Source organism: Macaca thibetana, chromosome 9 (genome assembly GCF_024542745.1).
Source record: "Macaca thibetana thibetana isolate TM-01 chromosome 9, ASM2454274v1, whole genome shotgun sequence".
In the NCBI taxonomy this organism is placed as follows: Eukaryota; Metazoa; Chordata; class Mammalia; order Primates; family Cercopithecidae; genus Macaca; species Macaca thibetana.
The window spans coordinates 12353006-12380493 of NC_065586.1; the positions used below are offsets into that span (position 1 = coordinate 12353006).

General features: G+C 47.2%; 2 protein-coding genes, 1 long non-coding RNA gene and 1 pseudogene across 5 annotated transcripts in view; 2 read left to right on the plus strand and 2 right to left on the minus strand.

Annotated features, from left to right (window-relative positions):
• UPF2 (UPF2 regulator of nonsense mediated mRNA decay) overlaps positions 1–27488 on the minus strand; it is a 727243-nt gene that overhangs the window by 520625 nt on the left and 179130 nt on the right. The gene's annotated exons all lie outside the window — the stretch shown is intronic.
• Positions 1–27488, plus strand: part of CAMK1D (calcium/calmodulin dependent protein kinase ID) — a 491709-nt gene that overhangs the window by 80349 nt on the left and 383872 nt on the right. The window lies entirely within an intron of this gene.
• The window catches only part of LOC126962380 (60S ribosomal protein L6-like), a 693495-nt pseudogene that overhangs the window by 70511 nt on the left and 595496 nt on the right, over positions 1–27488 (minus strand). The window lies entirely within an intron of this gene.
• LOC126962390 (uncharacterized) lies at positions 18309–25925 on the plus strand. The gene is made up of 2 exons (XR_007728676.1): positions 18309–25035; positions 25070–25925. It is a non-coding gene; the product is annotated as an uncharacterized LOC126962390 (long non-coding RNA).

Here is a 27488-nt window from a genome sequence, read left to right on the forward strand (position 1 = left end):
AAAGCCTTGTGGTTGAGCCTCGGTGATTGAGTCTGCCGCTCTTCAAGGGGGTCCTGTGCCTTCCTGGGCAGGGTCTTGAGCTGTGTTTTTCGGTCCCCCTACCCTCCATCAGGTGATATCCTTCAGGGCCACCTGTCTCGCTATCTTTGGCCTCTTCATCCATGCCGTGCAGCCTGTTGGCCCTAACCGGCCATGGAAACTTCTCCCTGGCATGTCTCCACCACTGCCCAGTCCTGAGACGACTCGGCGGGATAATCTCCAAGTCCCCTTTCCCAGCCCAGGTCCGCTTCTTAAACTCTGGCCCCTAAATCCAGCTGCTCCTGGACACCTCTAAGTCAGCAAGCCCGATGTGAATCTAAGTCAACTCCGTTGTCCCCTCCCTCTCCCCGACAAATGCTCCCACCAAGTCTCTAGCTCCGTGTGGCCCGACATTCTCTTGTCGCCCAAGTTGGACGTCCAGTTACAATTTTGGCTCCTTCCCCAGCCTCTCACCTCTCCTCCCAACCCCCCTTTTCTAATCCATCTTCCCAAGTCTGATTGGTGCAGTTTCTCAGATTTCGATGTAAATCTCTTGACCCTACCTATTTTTAGCAACCTCTTCCCCCACCAAACATGCATACTCACCCCTGAGCCCTCACCGTCTCCTCCTTGAATTTCTCTAACAGCACCTTCGCTGGTCTTGCTTCCTTCCATCTTGGCCCCTGTCCAGTGTATTTTCCACAATGGGCCCAAAGTGATTTTCCTTTTCAGATTAAAGTACAAATCTGACCATGTTACTCCTCTGCTTAAACCCCTTCAGGGCCAGCCATGGTGACTTATGCCTGTAATCCCAGCACTTCAGGAGGCTGAGGTGAGAGGATCACTTGAGCCAGGAGATCAGTCCGGCAGTGAGCCATAATTGCACCATTGCACTCCAGCCTGGGCAGCAGACTGAGACCCCATCTCACACACAAAAACCAAAAACCCATTAGGGACTTCCCATCACCCATGAGGCTTCAACTCCATCTTGTGTCATCTAATAGAAGGTCTGACCATACAACATCTGGTTTGTCTGATGCGGTCTTGGCATATATAATTTTTCCTGGTGTAAATGTGTCACTCTTAAACTCTTCCTGGTTCAGGTGATGCACTCTGTGGTTTCCCTACTTATAAGGCCTTCCATGATTGATGTGCCACCCACTTCATCTCTACCCGACTCACATTCTGCTCCAGCCACACTGGACGGTGGGGACTGCCTCATCTTCATGTTCATCTCCAGCCTTGACCACGTGGTCCATCTGCTTGGAGTCTGACCCACGGTCCCCTCTCCCCAGCTGGCTCCTGGGCACCCTCTGGGCCTCTGCTTAGATTCCATCCCATCCCATCTGGGAAACCTTCCCATTTTCTCTTCAGCACTAGATAAGGTGCCCCTTTCTTTTGTTTTCTTTTTTTTTTTTGAGACAGAGTCTTGCTGTCTCCCCTAGGCTAGAGTGTAATGGTGCGGTCTCGGCTCATTGCAACCGTCACCTTCCAGGTTCAAGTGATTCTCCTGTCTCAGGTTCCTGAGTAGCTGAGACTATACACGTGCGCCACCACACCCAGCTAATTTTTGTATTTTTAGTAGAGACGGGGTTTCACCATGTTGGCCAGGCTGGTCTTGAACTCCTGACCTCGGGTGAACCGCCCGCCTCGGCCTCCCAACGTGCTGGGATTACAGGCGTGAGCCACCGCCCTCAGCCAAGGTGCCCCTTTGCGTACGCCCTCTAGAACCTCTTCTTAGCCCTGTACACCACTTATTGCCTGGGATCTGAATTGCTTATTTATCCCGCTCCTCATCTAGAGAATTTCTTAAGGACAAGGATGAATGTCTTGGGCACAGCTCCCTGAGGTTAGTTGAGTGCCTGCCACATAATCATTGCTTGATACATATTTGTTGAACAAGCGAATGTATGGGCGAGACAAAAATGGGATTCCTCCCAAATAAGAAAATATAATTTATCCGTTATCCCACTTTATATATGATGACAGGCAGCCTTTAAATCCTGTCCCAGGAACATTTTTGCTCGCATTGATGGAAGAACTGAGAATACAGACTAGAAAATTCTCATGCTGCTGTTAAATAATTCAGGCTCGCTGGAGAACAGCCCGTGCCAGGTATGTGTCACCTCCAACATTAGCTAACTTTACCTGATCTTGGTATTATTTTACAGTTTCCTCTTCAGTGCACCGTTTGTGATAAGCTGTTATTTTGAGCGTTGCAACAATTCCTTTTTCATGAGATGTCCTTGGGCCATTCAGTAGTTAGGCTTGACGTGGAGTCAGCTCTGGCAATGGGAAGCTCATCCCCCAGCTCAAGACTTGCCTGTTTAGGCTGTTGTATTTTTGCTGTGAAGGGATTTTTTTCTTTTTTTCTTTCTCTCTCTCTCTTTTTTTTTTTTTGAGGTGGAGTTTTTCCCTTGTTGTCCAGGCTGGAGTGCAGTGGCGCAATCTCGGCTCACTGCAACCTCCACCTCCCAGGTTCAAGTGATTCTCCTGCCTTAGCCTCTGGAGTAGCTGGGATTACAGGCGTACGCCACCACACCCAGCTAATTTTGTATTTTAAGTAGACACAGGGTTTCTCCGTATTGGTCAGGCTGGTCTTGAACTCCCGACCTCAGCTGATTGCCCGCCTCAGCCTCCCAAAGTGCTGGGATTACAGGCGTGAGCCACCATGCCCGGCTGGGAATGTTTTCTTTTTGAGACAGGGTCTTACTCTGTCACCCAGCCCAGGCTGGAGTGCAGTGGTGGGATCAGGGCTCAGTGCAGCATTGAACTCCTGGGCTCAAGTGTTCCTCCCATCTCAACTTCCCAAGTAGCTGGGGCCCCAGGTGTGTGCCACCACACCCAGCTAATTTTTTTTTTTTTTTTTTTTGAGACAGAGTCTCACTCTGTCACTCAGGCTGGAGTGCAGTGGTGCTATCTTGGCTCACTGCAACCTCCACCTCTTGGGTTTAAGCGATTTTCTAGCCTCAGCCTCCTAAGTAGCTGGAACCACAGGTGTATGCCACCACACCCAGATAATTTTTGTAGTTTTAGTAGAGACAGGCTGTCACCATGTTGGCCAGGTTGGTCTTGATCTCCTGACCTCAAGTGATCCACCTGCCTCAACCTCCCAAAGTGCTGGAATTACAGGTGTGAGCCACCGTGCTCAGCCTTAATTTTCTTTTTAATGAGGTCTCCCTATGTTGCCCAGGCTGGTCTCGAACTCCTGGGTTCAAGCGATCCTCCTGCCTTGGCCTCCCAAAGTGCTGGGGTGCTCTAGATGTTTCTCAGGACAACTGGGCATCGCTGGCACTTCAGATGGAGCCCCGGCAGGAAAGGGAACACATTTTAGATGGTGAAGATGAAGAGACTTTGATGGAGGGACTGATTCCAGAGGATGCGTAGGGTTCGGGACCCAAAGACCAGTTCACCCCTAGGCAAAAGGGGCTGGGGGAGGACCCCGGAGAGTCCTGGAGCCATGGCAGGTGGCTGCCCAGAGGGAAGTGGGGTACGGGGACGGCAGAGTCCCAGAGCGTGGAGAGGCTGGGGAAGGATCCACCGATCTTTCTCCTTTTGCCCTCTGCTCTCCTGACAGTGTCTCCCATCAGCGGGCCCCCAAGCTGGAGGACAAGTGGCCTGGCTTGGCCTCCCAGGACAGGGAGGAGGTGGAAGACAGGTCTGGGAAAGGCCCAGCCTGGCTTTCCACTGGCCATCTTGGAGCCTGGAACGTGGTTCTCCTTCATTTGGTTTCAAGCATTTATTCCTGGAGGAATATCATGGGGCTGGAGATACTTTCCTGGCTTCACTGAACTTACTGTTTTTTTTTTTTTTTGGAGACGGAGTCTCACTCTTTCACCCAGGCTGGAGAGCCATGATCTTGGCTCACTGCAACCTCCGCCTCCCGGGTTCAAGCGATTCTCCTGTCTCAGCCTCCCGAGTAGCAGGGATTACCTGGCAGATTTTTCTATTTTTAGTGGGGACTGGGTTTCACCGTGTTAGCCATGATGGTCTCGATCTCCTGACCTCGTGATCCTCTCGCCTCGGCCTCCCAAAGTGCTGGAATTACAGATGTGAGCCACTGTGCCCGGCTGCTCTTTTTTTAAAAAATTAATTAATTAATTAATTATTATACTTTAAGTTCTGGGATACATGTGGAGAATGTGCAGGTTTGTCACATAGGTATACACGTGCCGTGGTGGTTTGCTGCACCCATCAACCCGTCAACTACATTAGGTATTTCTCCTAATGCCACCCCTCCCCTAGTCCCCAGTCCCCCGACAGGCCCCGGTGTGTGATGTTCCCCTCCTGTGTCCATGTGTTCTCATTTGAACTTACTCTTTCTCACAGAAAAGTGTTGGGTTGTGTCCGACCTGCCCAGAATCCCTGCTGGCTTTTCTGAGCCCTCTTGCCTGGGCTCTTTGTGAATTACACGGGGAGCTTTTAGGCCCTTGAATGTAGATACTTCAAGACTATTCTTTCTCACTAATATTTCTTTTCTTTCCCCACTTTCAACATTCTGTCTCATGGTATCCCTCAAGATGCCTGTTTCTCTCTCTGCTAATACCACCTTGGTCTGAGACACCACCTTCTCTTTTCTGGGTGGATCTGATAGCTTTCCCGTGGGGTTCTGCCTTTCATCCCGTTCCTCTTGAACTTCGCTTCCCTCCTGAGCCAGTGCAGCCCCGGGAGGAGGCCAGCGGGATCTAGGTGTTGTCGCATGTCAGGCTTTTGCTGGCTCCCCCTGCCCTTAGAACACAGCCCGGTTTCCTTACTGTTAGGAGCAGAAAGCTTGTGTCCTCATGACATTTCTGTGTTGAAATTCTCACTTCCAATGCGATGATGTTAGGAAGTGGGGCCTTTGGGAGGTGATTCGGTTATAAAGGGGGAGCCCTTCTGAATGGGATTAGTGTGCTTATCAAACAGACCCCAGAGAGCCGCCTTGCCACTGTGTAAGGATACAGCAAGAAGGTGGCCGTGCGTGCCCGGAAGAGGGCGCTCACCAGAACCCAACCCTGCTGGCACCTTGATCTTGGACCTCCAGCCTCCAACTGTGGGAAGTCAACGTGTGGTTTATGAGACACCTGGTCTATGGTACTTTGCTGTAGCAACGTGAATGCAGGACGATACTCACTTTGGCCAGGAAGTGGGGTGTGGTGCGGCCTCTGCCCACCCACTGCCATCTGCCGCGTTGTGCCTCCCTTATCGCCCACCCCTGCCACTTTGGCTTGCCTTGAGTTCCCCAGTACCCAACCCCTCTCCGGTCTCAGGCCTCATGCACGCTCTTTCCTCTTTGCTGACCCCTCCTCCCCTACTCTTCTTTCTCATTCTCCAGCCTGCAATATGAATGCCACCTCTTCCAGGCAGTCTCCCCTGACCACCAAATGTCCCATGCTCTCTTCCCCTTCCCCATTCTCTCTCTCTCTCTTTTTTTTTTTTGAGACAGAGTCTCGCTTTGTCACCCAGGCTGGAGTGCAGTGGTGTGATCTCGGCTCACTGCAACCTCCGCCTCCCAGGCTCAAGCAATTCTCCTGCCTCAGCCTCCTGAGTAGCTGAGATTATAGGTGTGAGCCACCACGCCCAGCTAATTTTTTTTGTATTTTTAGTAGAGATGGGGTTTTACTATATTGGCCAGGCTGGTCTCGAACTCCTGACCTCAGGTGATCCACTTACCTCGGCCTCCCAAAGTGCTGGGATTACAGGTGTGAGCCACCATGCCTGGCCCCCATTCTCTCTTACAATGTCCTGTGACCCTGCACGACCTCCTCAGTCATCCACCTCATTGTGCCTGGCCCTTAGCACATGGGCTGGTAAATATGGGGAGTGAGTTCAGGTTCGAGGTGGTATGACCGAGACCACCGGGTGCATGTGGGAGACGGGCCCAGGGAGGTTGCTGTGTGCAGCTGCACTCCACGCGAGGTTTCACCTCTGCTGAATCCCTCCACCGTGCGTGTGTGAATGTTTGCATCAATGTACTTGGTAGCGTCCTTCGGACACACGGGCTGGGTAAATGCAGTTCTTAGAGCAACACTGCCCCTCCCCACCCCGGGAGTCACTCTCTCCTTTCACTTTGCCTCACACGTTCTCTCCTGCTTGCTTGCTTCTCTCACTGTTTTCCAGCCTTCTGACTTCCTCTGCTTCATGTTCTTTGCCATACATAATGATGAAAACGCTCACATCCCGCACTGCCTTGCTGTTCTCTCTTGGACGGAAGTCAATAGCTGGTATAATCATAGAAAACCCCTGTTCCGATCCTGCTCTTTTGGGATTTGTGAGCATTTGGATGGGACCAAGCCCCTGTTGACCTTTGCATGCTCCGTGAAAAGACGGATTGCTCAGCAAAGCCCTGTGATCAATAATTCCCAAATGAATGCCATCCGCTCTCCCAGAGACCACAGCACCGCAGGGCACCGGCCAACCCTGCTCGTAGATGGTCTTGCACGGAACAGGTCTGTGGGCCCTTTGGCGTCCTGTAGCTGTGAGTTTTTATATCTGACGAACTTGAAGGGGATCCGTGTGCTTCAGAATAGCTAGAGCTTTCATTAAATCAGATTAGTCTTTATTCCAAGTCATTTGAATTAGTTACACGACTTTTTCCTTGTCGTGTCTGTGGGTCACACACCAGTCTGAGAATGAGGCAGTATATGGCTGATTTTGCAAACAAACTGAGACCCGAGAACTGCCCAGGCTGTGAATGACCGCATGCTTCCTTAGGGCAGAGCTGGAGCTAGAATCCACGTGCCGAGTGTTGGATGTCGCTCCATTGCAGCTCTCTGGGGCTTTTCAGGCTTGGAGCTTTGCTGCATACGTGTGATGATGATGATTTTTTAGGGCAGACTCTTGCCCTGTGGCCCCGGCTGGAGCGCAGTGGCGCAATCTCGGCTCACTGCAACCTCTGCCTCCTGAGTTTAAGCGATTCTCTTGCTTCACCCTCCTGAGTAGCTGGGATTACAGGTGCACACCACCATGCCAGGCTAATTTTTGTGTTTTTAGTAGAGATGGGATTTCGCCATGCTGGCCAGGCTGGTTTCAAACTCCTCACCTCAAGTGATCCACCCGCTTTGGCCTCCCAAAGTGCTGGGTTTACAGGTGTGAACCATACGCCCAGCTGATACATGTGATTATTTTTAAATGCTATTATTTTTTATAATAAATTAGGAGATGAGCCTCATTTTCTTATTTAAAAAAATGATGCTTTCTCCACCTTGTTCTTACTGCCTTATTCTTGTAGTAGAGAAAGGAAGAAAAATTAAAACAATGAACCAAATGTGAAAGGCAGTTTTGTCGGGAGGTTTATCAAACACACATCTCAGCCTCCACTGCCGCCCCTTGGAAGCCTGGGGCTGTTTTTCGCCGCTGCGCTGTAATCCCTGGTTATTGAGGGCACAGGTGGAAACGGAGGTCAGCTCATGGCTTAGAAAGGAGCCGGGTGCACAGGTGGGTCTGGGTGAGCGGGAGGCCGTGATCACTCAGAGTCTGAGGAGAAAGACTGGGTGGGGTCAGGAAGAGAGGCTGATTCTCAGACTCCAACACAGCCAGTTACATTAACTCCCAAGAGGTAGATGCAGTCCCCTCACTTTCCCGAGGAATAACTCATTCAAAAGATAGACTCGTCCTCAGGGGAATGCAGGGAGATCCTTCAGAGCGCCTGCCTGTCGTGGCGCACCCGAGGACCCCGTGGTGGAAGGAGTGCGCTCTTACTCCAGGACCAGAGCTGGGGGCGTCCGTTCCCTGCTTTAATAAAGCCTCTGATCTCACCTGCATGACCTAGTCTGACTTTTCCCCCTTCTTTTCTACTTCCCTGAAGGGATTACTGGGAAAGCTAGAAGTGACGGGTATTATCCAGCTTTTCTATATTACATTTTAAGATTTACAACCTCTTCACGTCTGCAGAGGATTTGAGGACATTCTTGGCAACCTCTGATGGTTCCTGACTTTTCTCCTGGCATCACAGTGCCTCCAGCTGTGACTTCCCTTTCAGCCATGTGGCGGGGTCTGGAGAGACCAGTCACCCCTAGGGAGAGGCCACCAAGAAGGCCCGACCATGTCTCCTTGAGCAGAGGTCACTGTGGCCAGTCTTTGGCTCAGGTATTCTACATTTGGAAGAGGGGTTTTGGATACATCAGAGGAGCAGTGATTTCCAGATTCCATGGCCTGTCTGGAGACCCTGGGCCGTGTTTCTCTGAGAGCCTGGGAGCTCTAGTTTGCCTTTGGAGATGGTGATAGGGAGAGGGGGAATCATATGACCCACAGAAGTGGATTGAAACTTGCCTGTAGTGGTGGGGAGACAGCCCCAAAGAGTTTTTCCTCAGTCCCGTGAGACTGTGATTGTCAAGTTTTCTCCCATCACCCCTACCTTCATTTGCAGGAAACTTAGTCCAAGGTTCATTTGTCTGTTGTCTTTGTGTGTGTGTGTCTGGCACATCCAGCTGGGGCCTGGTTTGAAGCCTTTTGTTTCACACCAAAGTGGGAATGAATAAACAAATGAATGAGTGAGTACATGAATAAATGAATGAATGAATAAATAAATGAGTGAATGGATGACTTAATGTGTGAATGGGTGAATGAACAAATGAATGAGTTGAATAAATGAATGAATGAGTGAATGGATGAGTTAATGTGTGAATGGGCAAGTGAACAAATGAATGAGTTGAATAAATGAATAAATGAATGAGCAAATGGATGAGTTAATGTGTGAATGAATGGGTGAATGAACAAATGAGTGATATGAAGCCGGGCACGGTGGCTCACGCCTGTAATCCCCGCACTTTGGGAGGCCGAGATGGGTGGATCATTTGAGGTCAGGAGTTCAAGATCAGCCTGGCCAACATGGTGAAACCCCATCTCTATTAAAAATACAAAACTTACTCAGGTGTGGTGGCACGTGCCTGTAGTCCCAGCTACTCGGGAGGCTGAGGCAGGAGAATTGCTTGAACCCAGGAGTGGAGGTTGCAGTGAGCCGAAATCGTGCCACTGCATTCCAGCCTGGGAGACGGAGCGAGACTCCATCTCAAAAAAAACAAAAAACAAAAAACAAGGGAGTTGAATAAATGAATGACTGGATGAGTTGAATAATGAACGAATGAGTGAACGAATGAACGGTGTCAGGGTGCCAGCACTTGCCTTGCTTGCCCCCTGAAGATTCCCCATTGTCCACCCTCACCGAGTCCTTGTCACTGGTGTTCTGCCCTCATTGCGCCGGCTGGTGCTGGGAACTCTTGAATCCCAGATTCCACCCACCTGCTCCCAAGATGGTGCCGTCTCAGCAGTGGGAGCTGCTGCACAGCACGGGATGACCCTTTGGGAGAGTCATGTACAAGGTCTGTGGGGTTAGAGTAAATGCCAGTGCTGGCTATGCAGGGATTTCACCGTCCCTGAGCCAGCTCACACGGATCATGGAAAAGAGCCACAGACTGTGCCCAGATGTGTTCTGGGCATGGGAGCAGGTGGGGCGTGAATTACGTAAGATCCAGGGAAAGACCCGTAAAGCACACACCAGGTGCTCGGTCAGGTTTCCTCTCACAGCCTCAGAATTGCTCTCTCTCTGCTGTTCTCCTTTGAGAGATTAGAGGAGCTTGGAGATCCCCCATCTCCCTGCTGGAAACCTTTCCCAGTCCCCAGTCCAGCTGCTTTTTTGCCTACCACGTTCATGGAGCTTTGCTGATCATTCTCATCCTACCAGCTGCCCTCCCTCCTGCAGACCCCAGGACTTAATTACCAGTGCCTGATATCTTTCCCTCTGCCCTCATTTCCTGCTGCAGGTACAGAGTCATTTTTTTCTCAGGTGGAAGCGTTTGATTTTTTAAAAAAAATATTTGTTTATTCAAACCAAACAGTCTAGGCTTCCTTAGAGTCTTCTCCCTTAATTTTGCTTGGTTATTTGGTCCACAAAAGAAGGATAAACCGGGGTCGAGGAAAGCAGAATCTGGTGGTCAGAATGCATGGCGTTGTGGAGTGGTTTTTTAGGACTCGCCTGATTTGAAGGGGTCTGGAGCCTGCGATTGGCCATCTCCCCAGTCAGTGCCTTACATCCAGAAAGCTGGTATGCCATTTATGTTTGCTGAATGGAAAACCATAGAAAAGATGGAAAAACAAACTCGTGGATTCAGAGCATTTTTGCAGCAACATTGATGAACCTGCCAAATAGCCACGTGCTTGGGCCCCTGCCCCTGGCCATCGCTCAGCTCTGTGTCTTCTAGGGGCTGCAGTTTGCTAAACGCTCACTTTGTAAAGGGTTATGTTTAGCATCCTAACATACGCAGACTCCCTGTCGTTGGGTGGGGATCTCAGGTCCCCCGGTGTGTCCTTCTGTCTGGATTTAGTTACATCTACAAGCGCCTCCTCTGAAGTGGGATTGGCCCCTCTGAGTTTTATGATGATTGTTGTGGGGAAGGGGTCTTGCTGTTACCCAGGCTGGAGTGCAGTGGTGTGATCATAGCTCACCGCAGCCTTGAACTCCTGGACTCAAGCGATCCTCCCGCCTCAGCCTCCTGAGTTGCTGGGACCGCAGGAGGTATCCATCATACCTGGCTAAGAGCTCCCTTCCTTTCCTATTGCTTTCTTACCTTGAGTAACTAGTCCTAAGATTTTTCTCTTCCAAATTAAAAAAAAAAAAAGTCTGTTGGTATATTTCTAAATTGTGTCTGGGTACAGGATGATGACATAGAGTGTTTGGGGTTTGGAGTCAGACACGCCCCTGACTTGTGACCCCAGGCAAGCTGCTTGGCCTTCCGAATCTCCTCTGCGAACGAGTGCCCTTCGGCGTTTGAAATTTCCAGATCCTGTGTATAAGGGGTCTGGTGCTGAGCCTTGGTCACGGGTGCCCACGAGATGCCCACTACCCTAGTGACCAGGAACAGGGCTGGATCTAGGCAGAATTGTGAGGTTGGCTTGGCTCCAGGCTCATATAGCCCAGCCGTTGTTTGCACGAGCTGTGAGCTCTCTCATTACTGGCCTAGCATTAGCTGGTGGCTTTAGGGATAATGACATCCAGCAAGTGACTGCTTAAAGATTCTAAGGATTTAAGGACCTAAATTAGCAAATCTCTTTCCCTAATTGTAAAGTGAAAAACGTCCTTGTGCTGTTTTTTCAAATCCGTTAAATAATACTCTGAACGGTGTGTAAATACCCATCTGACGTTCACCGGGTAACGTTGCTGAGTGGTAGCCCGGACACCTTGATCGCTTTCAGTCTGTGCTGGGTGTTCTGAGACTTGAAGGATGCAGGAATCGTCCCTCTAGAAAAGGCTGGCCCTGGGGCGTGATCCTGACCTCCCTGCAGGAGAGTTATCTTTGAGAAAGCAGCCCAGGAGGAGTCAGGATGGGAGGGAAGGCCGGGTGCAGTGGCTCGCACTGGTAATCCCAGCACTTCGGGAGGCTGAGGTGGGTGGATCACCTGAAGTCAGGAGTTTGAGACCAGCCTGACCAACATGGTGAAACACTATCCTTACTAAAAATGCAAAAATTAGCTAGGTGTGGTGGCGGTTGCCTGTAATCCCAGCTACCTGGGAGACTGAGGCAGGAGAATTACTTGAACCTGGGAGGCAGAGGTTGCAGTGAGCTGAGATTGTGCCACTGAACTCCAGCATGGGTGAGGAACGAAACTCTGTCTCAAAAAAAAAAAAAAAAAAAAAAGAAAAAAAAAAGAAAGAAAAAAAAGGGGTGGGTAGTAGGAGGCGGATTGCAGTCCCCAAACAAGAAGCCCCACTAACACTGATGGATCTGCCCTAGGTTTCCATATTCCGAGCCTAACTCCAGGTTCTCTGCTTCTTCCGTGGTTTTCTTACCTCACCTGCTCAGCACCTCATTTCTGTCGATTGCACTTCTCTGCCTGTTTTGGAAGGGCCTCCTGTAGATGCTCACCTTTGTGCAACAGGCTGGAGTTCCTGTTACCTCCAGGTAACACTGGCGGGCGTCCTGTGACCTGCTCGCCCCTTCCACTCCCAGGCAGCCTGTCTATTGGCAGCTCTGAGTCAGAAGGTGAGACCTGCTCTGTGCCCAGCAGGCTGGAGGATGGCTTAGGGGTCATCTCCAGGCTTTTCTGCTGCTTTCCACTCTCCTACCCTTTAATGCCTGCCAGGATTCCAACAAGACCTCTTTTGTTTGCGTTTTTTAACAGATGAGGGATGTAGGTCGCCTGTGGCTGGGGGTATTTTCAGAGGTGACAGGGAATGCAGTTTTAGAGCTCAGTGGTGAGCTCTTTGAATGCTGCTCCAAACCCTTCTTCTTGTCCTGTATTCGTGCTGCCTCCTGGCCGCCATAAATCAGTGCTAAATGCACGAGTGAGTCCCTGCATGCTCCTTTACAGAGTAGGTTAAGAAGGGATCAGATGCTAGAGCTTGCTGAGGCTCCATGCTTGTCTGTAGATGAGCAGAATGGGGAGCTGGGGACAGTTAGGACTGAATCTTAGGCTGTCCAGTTCTGAGCTGTGATTGCATGATGGCAGGTGGACAGCCTGAGAGGGCTGTACCCGTGTGCCACACGGCTCAGGAAGGACCGTTTGCTTCTAGGGGTGGGAGACTGAGTGCCGATGGCTGCCCGGGCTCCTGCTTCATCTGTGACTCAAGCCTGTCCTTGGCCTGAAAACCATTCTGCTTCCTTGGTCTTCCTCTTCCAAGTACACGCCTCACATGTGCCCAGGGGTTTGCTCTGGTTCCCTGGGCCAGCCTGGGCATCCTGTCGGTAGAGTCTAGAGCCTGCTGTGGACCCAGGGGTTTGTGGAGTGCCTCCTCCTCACAGGCAGTGGAAGCCACACGCCCCTTCTCAGGGACATCCCTCAGCCTCGCTGGATGAAGACTTATCCAAGGAGAGTGAAGAGCAGTGACCCTCGAAGGCAATCTAGGAAGCCGATCAGAGGCTTCATTCTGGATTTTACTGAGGCCTGCCGACTTTGTGTTTTGAAAGAAAAGACAACTTTTGACTGCTGTGGGGTTTATGTTCACTGGTGGCAAGGAGGTGATGGTAAAGCCTTTGGGGGCAGAGGTTTCCCTACCTGGTGGGATGCCTGACATTCTGGTCTCATTAGCTCGAGTGCTGTCGTTAGCCCATCTCAGCCCTCATGGAGGAAGCTGTCCTGGCAGCAGAGCCCCACGGGGGCATCTGTGTGGGCATGCTGGCATGAGGACTTGACACAGAATCCCTGAGACCAACGGGTGATCTTAGTGTGACAGAATCTTTGGTATTTTTAGAGCTTAGTTGATTAGTCACAATACACGTATTAAGTGCCCATGCGTTAGTCCCCAAGGCCACCCCCAGGTTTGATCATTCACTCCATGGACTCACAGCTCTCAGCCTATGGTCTTAGTCATGGCTAAGATTTATCACAGCCAAAGGACACAGAACAAATGCGGCACAGGGGAGAGGCTCCAGGAGCAGGGCACAGGTCAGGTGGGCACAAACTTCCCAGCTTCCTCCCTGGGGGGTGGGCACACAGGGCAAGCTTAGTTCAATCAGCAAGGAGTGGTGGTGACATGTGTGAAATGGCATCTACCAGGGAACCTTGTTAAACTCAGCAGCCAGATTTTTTTTTTTTTTTCTTAAACAGACTTTATACAGAGTCTCGCTTTGTCACCCAAGCTGGAGTGCAGTGGCCCAATCTCAGCTCACTGCAGCCTCCGCCTCCTGGGTTCAAGAGATTCTCCTGCCTCAGTTTCCCAAGTAGCTGGGATTACAGGCATCTGCTACCATGCCCGGCTAATTTTTTGTATTTTCTTAGTAGAGACGGGGTTTCACCACGTTGACCAGGCCGGTCTCAAACTCCCGTCCTTAGGTGATCCGCCTGCCTTGACTTCCCAAAGTGTTGGGATTACAGGCGTGAGCCACCGCACCCGGTCCAGACCTTACTTTTTTTTTTTTTTTTTTTTTTTTTTTGAGACGGAGTCTCGCTCTGTCGCCTAGCCCAGGCTGGAGTGCAGTGGGGCGATCTCGGCTCACTGCAAGCTCCGCCTCCCGGGTTCACGCCATTCTCCTGCCTCAGCCTCCCGAGTAGCTGGGACTACAGGCGCCCACAACCGCGCCCGGCTAATTTTTTGTATTTTTAGTAGAGACGGGGTTTCACCGTGGTTTCGATCTCCTGACCTTGTGATCCGCCCGCCTCGGCCTCCCAAAGTGCTGGGATTACAGGCGTGAGCCACGGCGCCCAGCCCAGACCTTACTTTTTAAAGCATTTTTAGGTTCATAGCAAAACGGAATGGAAGATACGGAGACTTCCTGTATACTCGCTGCCCCCCACACATGCACAGGCTCACCTACTATCAACATCCCCCACCACAGCGGGGCATTTGGTTACAGCTGATGAACCCGCAATCACACGTCACGATCGCCCTGAGCCCATAGTTTACATTAGGGCTCACTCTTGGTGGTGTACATTCTGTGGATTTGGACAAATAGATAATGACGTGGATCCACCATGATCGTATCGTACAGAGTAGTTTCACTGCCCTAAAAGTTCTCCCTCTTCTGCATATTTTCCCCTCCCTGTCTCCAACCCCTGGCAATCACTGACTGTTTTCCTGCCTCCATATTTTGCCTTTTCTAGAATGTCATGTACTTGGAATCCTGCAGTACATATTCACATCAGCTTCTTGTTAGGGTTCTTACTGAGAGCTGGTCACATGGGCACCTGCTGCCTAGCACAGACCCAAATTCCAGAATCTCAGAAGGAAAGCAGATGTTCGGCAAAAACCACTTTGCTTGCATAAACTGTTTAGGTGCAGTGAATTGCTCTTTAGGATGGTGGGAACCCTCCTGAAATCCAGGTTCTCAGGTGCCAGCCAAGGGCCAACCTTGTGAGGGGGCCTTCTGAAGCACGTGGTCTTTTCTGCACACTCCACGATGGACCAGGCTTAGCAAAGCGCATTTCAGGTGCCTGAAGTCATGGATCCTTCACCGTGAGCTTGGGAGCTTTTCCTTTTGTCTTTGACCACTACATCGCTGACCTCCTTGGAGAGGGACCACATGTGAAGCCGCTCTTGCTGCCTTTTTTTTATTCCATCTCTGATACTTTGCTTCCCCTGTCCTGATGGAATTATTTATGTGGTTATGGTCCCTGCTGAATTGGGAAGATGAAAAAGGTATAATCCCCCATGACATTCATTCACTTTGTTTCTTAAGAAGCTTCTAAGCAAACCCTGTTTTTGAAGCGCTGGGTATTCTATCAGTTGAATACCCAGTCATAACTTTCTTTAAAAACATTTTTTTTGAGGTCACATTCTTGTCTTTACTGGGACCATTTTTATATGTTGTTTCACTGGTTTGGGAATGAAACATTTTAATGAAATTTGCAACGACTGCTGATCTGTTACCCAGGAGTGGTGGCTGTACCTTTTTGCTGTTGCGCTAGGAATGACTTGAGACTTAGAATTCTCACCATGACTTTGGAAGGCTGAGACATTGCAGTAGAGATGCAATAACTTATTTCTCCTTAGAGGAAGCCTTTGTTTTTCTTTCCTGCCTCGCTCCATTCTACCACAGAGTTAACGGTCTTGATTTTAGTGAAATAACAGTAACAGCAAACCTGCCTTTGGACGTTAAATACAAACTGCATCCTTGGACAGCACTGTGTTACTTTAATTTTTTAAGAAATACTTAATATTTCTAATTGATTTTTTGCTTTCTATGGAATTTTCCCCAAACCTCAGCTTTCTGGTGCAGGCTCTTTCCTGTCTCTTCCCCTCTTGTTTATTAAAATAGAGTCATATGCCCGTCACGTGTGGGAGACTGTCGCCAGGGTAGGACAGACGTCAGGCACTAGTGTCTGCGTCTACCGGGGCCTATTATCCCAAGTTCCATTGCGCAGGCTGTCTGAGGACTTTGCCTTGTGTACCACAGACTAACATTATTTTTCTTTTTCATAACTCATATTCAAAGTCATTCTTGACAGGTGCTTTCTGTGGGTGAAAAGGCTGCGTACGTCTCGGAGCCCCGAGCGGTTGTTTGTTATGGTTTAATATTTATCGAAAGCTGTCATCTATGGGGGGCACTTATTGACTGGAGGCCAGACAGGGAGAGCCACGTGTTTTTCAAAATTACCCTGTGTGTGTGTATGTCCCTTTATTTTTTTCAGGGAGCATTATTGCTGTTCAGTGAGTGACCAAGTTTAAATGGGCATGACTGAGAGGATGTGCATGTTATTGTTTGCCGGCGTTTTAGGGCTTGGCTGTGGTAACAGCAGTGGGGTTTGCTCTCACCAGTCCCCTCCCTGCTGTAGGTAGTGTCGTCAGTGTGCACATCGGTGAGGGGTCCTGGTTGCAGAGCCGCACTGCTGAATGCTTTGCAGTTGAATTCACTGTCCCTGGAATCCTGAGAGAGGGATGGAGGACTTAATTGTTCGTTCTGCTGTGTCTTTGATATAAGACAATCTGAGGAGATTTTGTTTTTCTAAATAAAATGGGAAAGACGTTAGTGGCCTAGAGTTGTTGTATTAGTCCGTTTTCACGCTGCTGATACAGACATACCCGAGACTGGGTAATTTATAAAGAAAAAGAGGTTTAACAGACTCACAGTTCCATGTGGCTGGGGAGGCCTCTCCATCGTGGTGGAAGGCGAAAGGCACATCTAATATGGCGGCAGGCAAGAGAGAGAATGAGAACCAGGTGAACAGGGAAACCCCTTATCAAACCATCAGATCTCGTAAGAGACCTCCTCACTACCATGAGAATAGTATGGGGGAAACTGCCTCGAGATTCAGTGATCTCCCACTGGGTCCCTCTCATAACATGTGGGAATTATGGGAACTGTAATTCAAGGTGAGATTTGGGTGGGGACACAGCCAAACCCTATCACTTGTCTTACTTTCTAGCAGCAGATTCTCTAAGTCAGAAAAGGCAGATATGGGTTTGGCCTGGGATTCATTTCCTTGAAACTCCTCATAAAAGTCTTACTTGAATTATGACATGATTATGAAATAGTAGGTCTTTTTCCTGCCATTCCTACTATATGTTAGTCTTTAGGGATTTTTTTTTTTTTTTTTGAAACGGAGTCTCCCTTTGTCACCCAGGCTGGAGTGCAGTGGCATGATCTTGGCTCACTACAGCCTCCTTCTCCGGGAGGCAGGAGGCAATTTTCCTGCCTCAGCCTCCTGAGTAGCTGGGGCTACAGGTGGACGCCACCACAGCTGGCTAATTTTGTACTTTTAATAGAGATAGGGTTTCACCACGTTGGCCAGGCTGGTGTCAAACTCCTGACCTCACATGATCCACCCACCTCAGCCTCCCAAAGTCCTGGGATTCCAGGTGTGGTGCCTGGCCAGATACCTATTTTTTTGTTTAATTTGGTGTGACAAAAGTTGAACTCAACGGCACATTTTAAATGAATATGGTTTATTGCAGATAAATTATACCTCAATAAAGTATATGAGTTGCTGTGTATGCCAGGTGCAGTGCTTAGGCCTTGCAAAACACACAGGTGATAAAACATGGTTTCTGTCCTGTAGGCTTCATAATCGAAAATGATCTGTATATATGATGGGATGCAGGAAATGCTACCTGAAAATACGGCATCTTGGCATACTGACGATTTCAGGCTGAAGGAAATGGAGGAAACTGTAGAAGCAGGAAGGTCACCCTCTAACCTTCTCTCACCCTTTTCCCCTACAGTGGGCCGAAAAGAATTCTCTGGTCTGCCTGAAAGTTGGTCATAAGACCCTCATTCCAGTGGGGTTCTGCCCTGTTGCCAGAGGCCAAGAAGAATTTGAAAAAGCAGGCCTTGCTAAGTTTCTCCTAGTTTATTACCATTAAATGATACCCTTTCATCCTCCAATCATACTTCAGCATGACTGTCCATAAAAATAGACAGTTTTTCCTGGGTTGTTTGGGCTTCATTTCTGAAGGCTCTCATGTCACATATGACTTATATTAATTTTTGTTTTCTTTTGGAGACAGAGTCTCACACTGTGTCACCTGGGCTGGAGTGCAGTGGTGCAACCTTGGCTCATTGCAGCCTCCCATCTCTTGGGCTGAAACGATCCTCCTGCCTCAGCCTCCCAGGTAGCTGGGACTACAGGCACATGCCACATGCCTGGCTAATTTTTGTATATTTTTAGAGATGGGTTTTCACCATCTTGTCCAGGCTGGTCTTGAACTCCTGGGTTCAAGTGATCCAAGCACTTTGGCCTTCCACGGTACTGGGATTATAGGTATAAGCCACTGTGCTTGGCCTTTAAATAAATTTTTAATGTGTTTATTTTGTTAAAAAAAAAAAAGTCCTCATACCTGTAATCCCAGCACTTTGGGAGGCTGAGGCGGGTGGATCACTGAGGCCAGGAGTTCGAGACCAGCCTGGCCAACATGGTGAAACTCTGTCTCTACTAAAAAAAAAAAAAAAAATTATCTGGGTGTGGTGGCGCATGCCTGTAATCCCAGCTACTTGGGAGGCCGAGGAACAAGAATCACTTCAACCCAGGAGGTGAAAGTTGCAGTGAGCCGAGATTGTGCCACTGCACTCCAGCAGCCTGGGCAACAGAATGAGACTCTGTCTCAAAAAAAAAAAAAAACCAAAGTAAAAAGCCAAACTCTTACCCTGACCTCCAAGGCTAAACTTACCTTTTCTTTTTATATTCTATTCTATACTCAAAGATGACAACTAAAACCCCCAGATAAACCGAGAAGCACTTGATTATAGTCAGTTTCCGTCAAATCTCTAGGACACAGAACGGATTGGAAGTTGTATAAAATAAACTTTCTTGCACAAAAATGTGGGGGAAAAAAGGAAATATGTACTTTATTTTTCAAGTTACAAAAGAGAATCTCTTTGATGGTATAAAATGAAGCAGCAACAATTCTTCAAGTCTTTAATTAAAGAATTCAAATGGACTAAACTCAATAAAATGTAAACTGTAGGCTCAAGGGACATGAAGGTAGTCTTTCTTAGTAACTTATTTTTCTTAAAACTTTGATTTCTCGTAGACGTTATATGGGAATGGACTTTTATTCTGTGAATGTTTTATTTCAGATAGACTTGCAAAGCCCTTCTATATACATGGGCACTGTTTTTAGTTTTTTGTCACCCCAAACCTCAAAAATTCATCTCAGCCTAAAAGACTTTCTAGACTTTTCCTGAGTCCAAAGTCATCCTGCTGATGTCGCGCTTTAGGTTCTGAAAGGTTTTATGTGGAGTGTTTTTTTCTTCTTTCCTAAGAAGGAAAAGATCAGAAAGGAACTTGTAACCATTGTTTAGCATTTTAGGAAACGTGAAAACTGACTTCATCCATTTCATTTGTAGGGAGAAGCATGCTAGATGTGAGTATATTTGGAAATATCCAAATTTTAACCATGACTGGAGACAGCAGTGTGATGGCAAATTTCAGGCCAAAGTCTGGTATTTCTTTGCTTTCTTCCCATTTTATCTTGTCTTCTCATTTCTTTCACTTTTCTACTTCTCTTCTCTCACTATTTCTGTGCTTTCTAATGTTTCCCTTCAATTTTGAGCCATTTTGTTTATTCCCTCTACATATGAACTCACAGCAGTAGCGAAAACACTGAGTGCTCGGAAATATATTTATCCATATATCTAAGAAGTCTGGAAAACAGATTCAAAGATGTGAAGCCTCAGTAGTGAAATTGTGACTTGAGTAGGAAAGATGTTTCTGTGCCGCAGATGTCGGGGTTTGCCTGTTTGTAAAATGTATTCAGTATTCATGGAACAGACATGATGAGTGCTCACTCTACACCAGGCACCATGGTCAAACAGAGAGGGCTTACCCAGGTTGCCTCCATTCTGAGGATCTCTGTGATGACACAGAAGGGGACGGAAACAAGGATAGAAGCTTGTAGTTGCAATGTAGTGTCGTAATGACCTTCATGAAGGCACGAACCATGTGTTGTGCTCATATAGTCCTGTTACAGGAAAGAGATCCTGATCCAGACCCCGGGAGAGGGTTCTTGGATCTCACGCAAGAAAGAATTCAGGGCGAGTTTATAAAGTGAAAGCAAGTTTCTTCAGAAAGTAAAGGAATCAAAGAATGGCTATTCCATAGACAGAGCAGCCCTGAGGGCTGCTGGTTTCCTTTTTTTTTTTTTTTTTTTTTTTTTTTTTTTTTTGAGACAGAGTCTTGCTCTTTTGCCCAGGCTGGAGTAAAGTGCCGTGATCTTGGCTCACTGCATCCTCCGCTCCCTGGGTTCAAGCGATTCTCCTGCCTCAGCCTCCCGAGTAGCTGGGATTATAGGCGCCTACCATCACGTCCGTGGGTTCAAGCGATTCTCCTGCCTCAGCCTCCCGAATAGCTGGGATTATAGACGCCTACCACCATGCCTGGCTAATTTTTGTATTTTTAGTAGAGACAAAGTTTCACCATGTTGGCCAGGCTGGTCTCGAGCTCTTGACCTCAGGTGATCCAGCCACCTTGGCCTCCCAAAGTTCTGGGATTATAAGCGTGAGCCACGGTGCCCAGCCTGGTTTCCCATTTTTATGGTTATTTCTGGATGATATGCTAAACAAGGGATGGATTATTCATGCCTCCCCTTTTTAGACCACATAGGGTAACTTCCTGTCGTTACCATGGCATTTGTAAACTGTCATGGCGCTGGCAGAAGTGTAGTAGTGAGGACAACCAGAGGTCATTCTCATCACCATCTTGGTTTTGGTGAGGTGTGGCCGGCCAGCTTCTTTGCTCACCCTGTTTTATCAGCAGGGTCGTTATGACCTGTGTTTTGTGCCGATCTCCCGTCTCATTCTGTGACTTGGAATCCCTTAACCATCTGGGAATGCAGCCCAGTAGACCTCAGCCTTATTTTACGCAGTTCCTATTCAAGATGGAGTTGCTCTGGTTCAAACGCCTCTGACATTCAGACTTAAGAACCATCATGGAAACCTCCGTTTCCTTGGCCTCTGAGGCTTTGAGGAGGAGTATATGCTGATGTCGATGAAAAGAGTCAAACTCTGTAAAATATTTAAGGAGGTTTCTTCTAAGTCAAATATGAATGACCAAAGCCTGTGACACAGCCCCAGGACGTCCTGTGAACATGTGCCCAAGGTGGTTGGGGTGCAGCTTGGTTTTATACATTTTAGAGGGACAGAAGTTAGAGGCAGACATCAATCAATATCATATTTAAGGTGTACATTGGTTTGGTCTAGAAAGCCAGAACAACTTGAAGCAGGGATTTCCAAAATCTTTGAATGCAGGTGCATTCAAAGAAAGGGATTTTGGAATAGATTTTGAATGCAGGTGCATTCAAAGATTTTCTGATTAGCAGTTGGTTGAAAGAGTTAAGTTATTATCTAAAGATGTGGAATCCATAGAAAGGAATGTCTGGGTTGAGATAAGGGATTGTGGAGACCAAAGTTTTTGTTATGTAGATGAAGCCTCCAGGTAACAGGCTTCAGAGAGATTAGACAGTAAAGGTGCCAGACTCTTAGTTAGATCTCTCCTGGAACAGGAAAAGATGTGGAAAGGAGATGGGATTCGCTACAGAATGTAGATTTTCCCCACAAGAGACAGCTTCGCAGGGTCGTTTCAAAACATGTCAAAGAAATGTATGTTGGGGTAAAATACTTTGATTTCTTTCAGCGCCTGCTATCTGTCACTTGATGCTATACTAGAGACAGGCTGGAATTGGGTATCTTATTGCTACGAAGTATCTGTTTTCTCAGTCTTAAGATTTCTGTTTTAATGTTAATGCATGTTGGCCAGTGGTGCCTGAATTCCAAAGGGTGGAGGGTAGAATGAGGCGTGTCTGATCCTCCCTTCCCGTCATGCCCTGCGCTAGTCTTTCAGGTTGACTTTGGAATCCCCTTGGCCCAGAGGAGGGTCTTCCATTCAGTCAGTTGGGGGGGGGTTTAGAATTTTATTTTTAGTTTACACTGATTGGAGTTCTTGTGAGAGTTCTGAAATGAAACCTTACCTTGGAGAATGGGTAGAATTTAGTCAGACTTAGCTTTGGTTCTGCCATTTTGTTTTGGCTTCCTTTCGCCTGAAGACGGGCCATTGGCCCGTTTGCTCTTGTTCCTTGGCTGGTTTCAATGTTGGCATTGCCCTTACAGACTGGGCTGCAGAGTAGACAGACTTTTCTTTGAGTATTCAAAATATCACCATCAAGTACTGTTAACATGCTTTTTTAGCCTGGAAACTTTCCCAAGGCCGTTTTCCCTACCCGCTGACTTGCCCTTAGCCATGGTAATCATTGCTTTGTACTGTCTGTAAGAATAAAAAGAAAAAGTCCTTTTAATGTAAAAGTCATAAACCATACCCTGACAACTGCAGAGAATTATATTACTCATTTGTTTTTATTGTTAGTATAACATTTAATTGTCTTCCTTATCTTTGTGCCTGACTGTTTGCTGGGCTGAAGTTAACGATGTTTTGAAAGTCAGTTCAGAGGTGAATGAATGGTGAGGTCATAATAGCAGATATAGACATGTTGTTGGCGTTTTTTTTGTTTTTGTTTTTGTTTGTTTTCTGTGAATGTCAAATGCTAATTTTAACAATAACAAATTTTGAAAAAGAATGAAAAGTTCCCAGTGAGGGAAATAAAGGTATTCTGTGTAAGAGGCACCTGTTATTTGCAGATAGTACTGTTCATTTCTTTTGCAGATATGAAATGTAGTCTCTTTGCCTCAATTATTACTTCATCCTTCAGCCTGCTAGTGTTACAGAAAAGGGGTCATGATCCAGACCCCAAGAGACGGTTCTTGGGTCTTGTGCAAGAAAGAATTCAGGGCAAGTCCATAGAGTAAAGTGAAAGCAAGTTGATTAAGAAAGTAAAGGAATCAAGAATGGCTACTCCATAGACAGAGCAGCCCTGAGGGCTGCTGGTTTCCCACTTTTATGGTTATTTCTTGATGATATGCTAAACAAGGGGTGGATTATTCATGCCTCCCCTTTTTAGAGCGTGTAGGGTAACTTCCTGACGTGGCCTTGGCATCTGTAAATTGTCATGACGCTGATGGGAGTGTAGCAGTGAGAACAGGAGGTCACTCTCGTCGCCATCTTGGTTTTAGTGGGTTTTGGCCGCTTCTTTACTGCAACCTCTTTTATCAACAAGGTCTGTATGACCTGTTTCTTGTGCCGACCTCCTGTCTCATCCTGTGACTTAGCATGCCTTAAGTGTCTGGGAATGCAGCCCAGTAGGTCTCAGCCTCATTTTACCCAGCCCCTACTCAAGATGGAGTTGATCTGGTTCCAATGCCTCTGACACTAGTATTTGAGGAAGCTCAGATGTTTTTAAAGTATGGATAGTAGCCATGATATAAATCCTTTCTCTTTTTGCAGTTGGAGACTTTACAGCAACCTCTATGACAGTGATTCCCAAGCCCTTTGGAGTTAGAACTCTCTGTCCTTGTGCTGGTTTGAGTCTCCCCTTCCTTCCCTGCTGTCAGATACTTGCTGTATCTTAGTTGGATGTTGACTTCCTTTGAGAATTCTTTGACCTTTTCCAAGATTACATGAGATACCTTAAATTGGACTAAATGTAGGGAAGGGATTTTGGAATAGAACTAGGGTATGTCCCAACTGGCAGCTTCCCCAATTTATCCTAAGACATTTCGGCATTTCTAGGATGGGTTAAGAGAATGTCTCCTTTTCTGGGATCGGTTCTTTGGGTCTAAGTTTTTTCCACCGCGTCTCTCTCTCGCTCTGTCTTTTTTTACTGAGTACATTCTTCTGCAGAATGGTCTGTATCTCATGTTAGCTTCAGAAGGCACCAGTTTCAAGAAGTAATTAAATTATAAAGCTTAGTTCAAAGTCATTATCAATACTGGAGAAGTTGGCAAAGGTACTGGAAGGCCAACTATGATTTATTTCCCGTGTCACTCTTTCTGCAGAAACTCGCCTAGAGTCCGTAAAGGGAGTAACTGGTAACTTTCTGGCATATCATGATGAGAGGCCTCTGCTGGCCACTGGGCAGCCTTTGGATAGTTTTTTCCTTTTTTAAAATGTTTAATTTTTAGGGCTAGGCGTGGTGCCTCACACCTGTAATCCCAGCACTTTGGAAAGCTGAGACGGAAAGATGGCTTGAGGCCAAGAGTTTGAGAACAGCCTGGGCTACATAGCAAGGCCCTGTCTCTACAAAAAATTAAAAAATTAGCTGAGTGTAGTTGTGCACACCTGGGGTCCCAGCTACTCAAAAGAGTGAGATAGGTGGGAGGATTGCTTGAGCCTGAGAGGTTGGGGCTGCAATAAGCCAAGATTGTACCACTGCATTCCAGCCTTGGTGACAGAGTGAGATCCTATTAAAAAAAATTAATATTTAAGTTAATTTTGTGACTCACTGTAGTCTTGAACTCTTGGGCTCAAGCGATCCCCCTGCCTCAGCCTCCTGAGTAACAAGGACTACAGGTGTGTACCACAGTGCTTGGCTAACTTATTTTTATTATTATTATATTTTGAGATGGAGTTTCGCTCTTGTTGCCCAGGCTGGAGTGCAGTGCCATGATCTCGGCTCACTGCAACCTCTGCCTCTGGATTCAGGTAATTCTCCTGCCTCAGCTTCCCAAGTAGTTGGGATTACAGGTGTGCGCCATTACACCTGGCTAATTTTTTTCTATTTTTAGTAGAGACGGGGTTTCACCATGTTGGTCAGGCTAGTCTCGAACTCCTGACCTCAAGTGATCCTCCTGCCTTGGCCTCCCAAAGTGTTGGGATTACAGATGTGAGCCACCGTGCCTGGCCTTTTTTACTTATTTTTTTTAAAAAATATTTTTAGTTTTACTTATTTTTATTTTTATTATTATTATTTTTTTGTTTCTCTATATTTCCCAGGCTGATCTTGAACTCCTGGCCTCAAGTGATCCTCCTGCCTCAGCCTCCCAAAGTGCTCGGATTACAGGTATGGGCCACCATGCCAGGCCCACGGAGTTCTCTGGAGGAGAAACTGTAGAGCCGTCTGGACTTCTTGCCTAGGTGTTTGTAGAGGATACTATGGACTTCTTGCCTAGGTTTGTGTGGAGATACTATGGACTTCTTGCCTAGGTGTGTGTAGAGGATACTATGGACTTCTTGCCTAGGTTTGTGTGGAGATACTATGGACTTCTTGCCTAGGTGTGTGTAGAGGATACTATGGACTTCTTGCCTAGGTTTGTGTGGAGATACTATGGACTTCTTGCCTAGGTGTGTGTGGAGATACTATGGACTTCTTGCCTAGGTTTGTTTGGGGAAGAGAGTCAAGCAGTACTTGAGTGATTTGAATTTTTGTTGAGAAAAACAAAGTGAAAAAAATTTTTTTGACATCAGATATGTTGTTTTAACCTCTGGGGCAGATTTTATTTTTCTCTTTTACTTTTTGTTTTTATCCTTTTGTACTATTTTTAAAGACAGGAATGAGAAGAAATTATCCCTGGACCATTCCTCCCAGTGAAAAACATGAAATGTGACTATCCGGAAATGGAGTGTGATCACAGGGGCATGTATGGCTGAGTCATCCAGAATGCTGACTGTCATGTAGGGCTCTGTGGTTTTGGTGGGTTTCTTACCTTCTCTGTGCTCTGGTTACTTCATCAATGTGATGGAGATGATAATCTCATTGGATGTTGTGATTTACTGAGATCATTCTTGTTAATGCTTAGAATAGTCCCTGGTACACAGCAAGCGGTTCATGATTGTTATTGCGTGATTATATCCAGATTCTATTATGTCATGTTACTATGCTATCAAAGATTCGAGTTCCTTGGTGCACTGATGTGATCTTTGAAACTCAGAGCAAATGTTACCTGGGCCAATGTTACATGAGTATTTGGCCATTAAGGTCAGACAAAGAAGCCAACCTAGCCAGTTACTCTTTCACTGAAGTATGGTTTGTCTGCCATTGTCATTGGGAGCACGTAGAACCTCCTCAAGCTGAGTGGGCAGGGCCCGTGTGGCTGTCCGAAGGGCATCTTGTGTAGCTGCTCCCGTGATGAGAATACAGCACTTTGAAAACAGCCTTGGCAAGAACCACCCTTGCTGTTAACCAGCTCGTCCACTAACCAGCTGTGTATACCCTAGGTCAGGCCAGCTGTTTATATATTATAACTCACTCCATTAAAGAAAAGTGAAGATATTTGCTAAGAGAGTAGATCTTAAGTGCCATCATCACACGCACACAAGGGGTGATGATGGCAGGTGATCCATATGTTAATTAGCTTGATCGTGGTGATCATTTCACGGTGTATACATATATCAAAACGTGCTGTATACCCTAAATATATGCCATTTTTATTTGTCAGTCATACCTCAATAAAGCTTAAAAAAAGATACATGTTGGCCGGGCGTGGTGGCCCATACCTATAATCCCAGCACTTTGGGAGGCCTGGGTGGGTGGATCATTGGAGGTCAGGAATTTGAGACTAGCCTGGCCAATGTGGCGAAACCCCAACTCTACTAAAAATATAAAAATTACCTGGGCATGGTGGCAGGTGCCTGTAATCCCAGCTAATTGGGAGGCTGAGGTGGGAGAATCGCTTGACTTGGGAGGCGGAGCTTGCAGTGAGCCGAGATTACACCACTGTACTCCAGACTGGGTGACAGAGCGAGACTCCATCTCAAAAAAAAAGACACGTGTATATGAAAAAAGTAAATTGGAGACATCTTGATGTTACACCCATACTAACAGTAGTGTGAATCTCTGTTCCTTCACCCAAGGAAGGAAAGAAAGAAGGAAGGAAGGGAGGGCCGGGAGAGAGAGAGAAAGAAGGAAGGAGGGAAGGAAAAAGGGAAAGAAGGAAGGAGAAGGAAGTTTCTCTATGTAATTAAAATAGCATTATAACCACTAATACAATTAATACTAATTTCTTAATATCCTCTAATATCCAGTTTATATCCCAGTTTTCCCAGTTACAGTTGGGTTATATACTGAGTTTACAGCTTCACAGTCACTTCCTCTGGGGAATGAGGAGGTGGAACTAACTACATGAGCTCTCAGGTTTCTATAAGCATGACAGTTTTGTGTTTAATACCGTTAGGAAGTGCCATTGTGATTTTGTTAATTTCTTGTTCTTAAAGAGGGATTGAAGCTTTAGAGACATAAACATGGCTCTCTAGCAAGGTGAAATGGAAATCTGGAAATTACTTGGTTGAGAGAATAAATAGGGATGGGTTGGTGGTGTCTCCAGCTGGGCTTGGCCTGTAGATTGGACAGATCACGCATGGACAGTGGTTGGATGACTTGCGTACTGGCCAGAGAGGAGGCCCAAACTGGCCAGTTTTGGGTCTTGTATTTTCTGGTCTCCATAAATGTTCCGAATGCCATTTCGAGTTACAGTGAGGACTTGGACAGCCCTTTGGATTTAGTTTTGTTTTGTTATTTGAGACTCTGGTGTTTTCTTCAAGGAGGCTAAGTGCTGGGTCTATTGGGTTACCTATCTAAGGAAACTCCCATTGTTCCAGAATAAGAGAAGAATGAAAAAGTCATGCCCTGACTGCCTGGTGGCTATCAGGTGCTGCTGGCCCCAGAGGTTATAAGCCACTGGCATGTCCTGCGCCTCGTGCAGGCTCCCACTGTGAGAACCAGCTTTGAAGACTTCCCACCCAAACCTGCCGGCCACGTAAGAGGCGCGGTGCTGGGTGTGTCAGGCATGGGCGAGGGA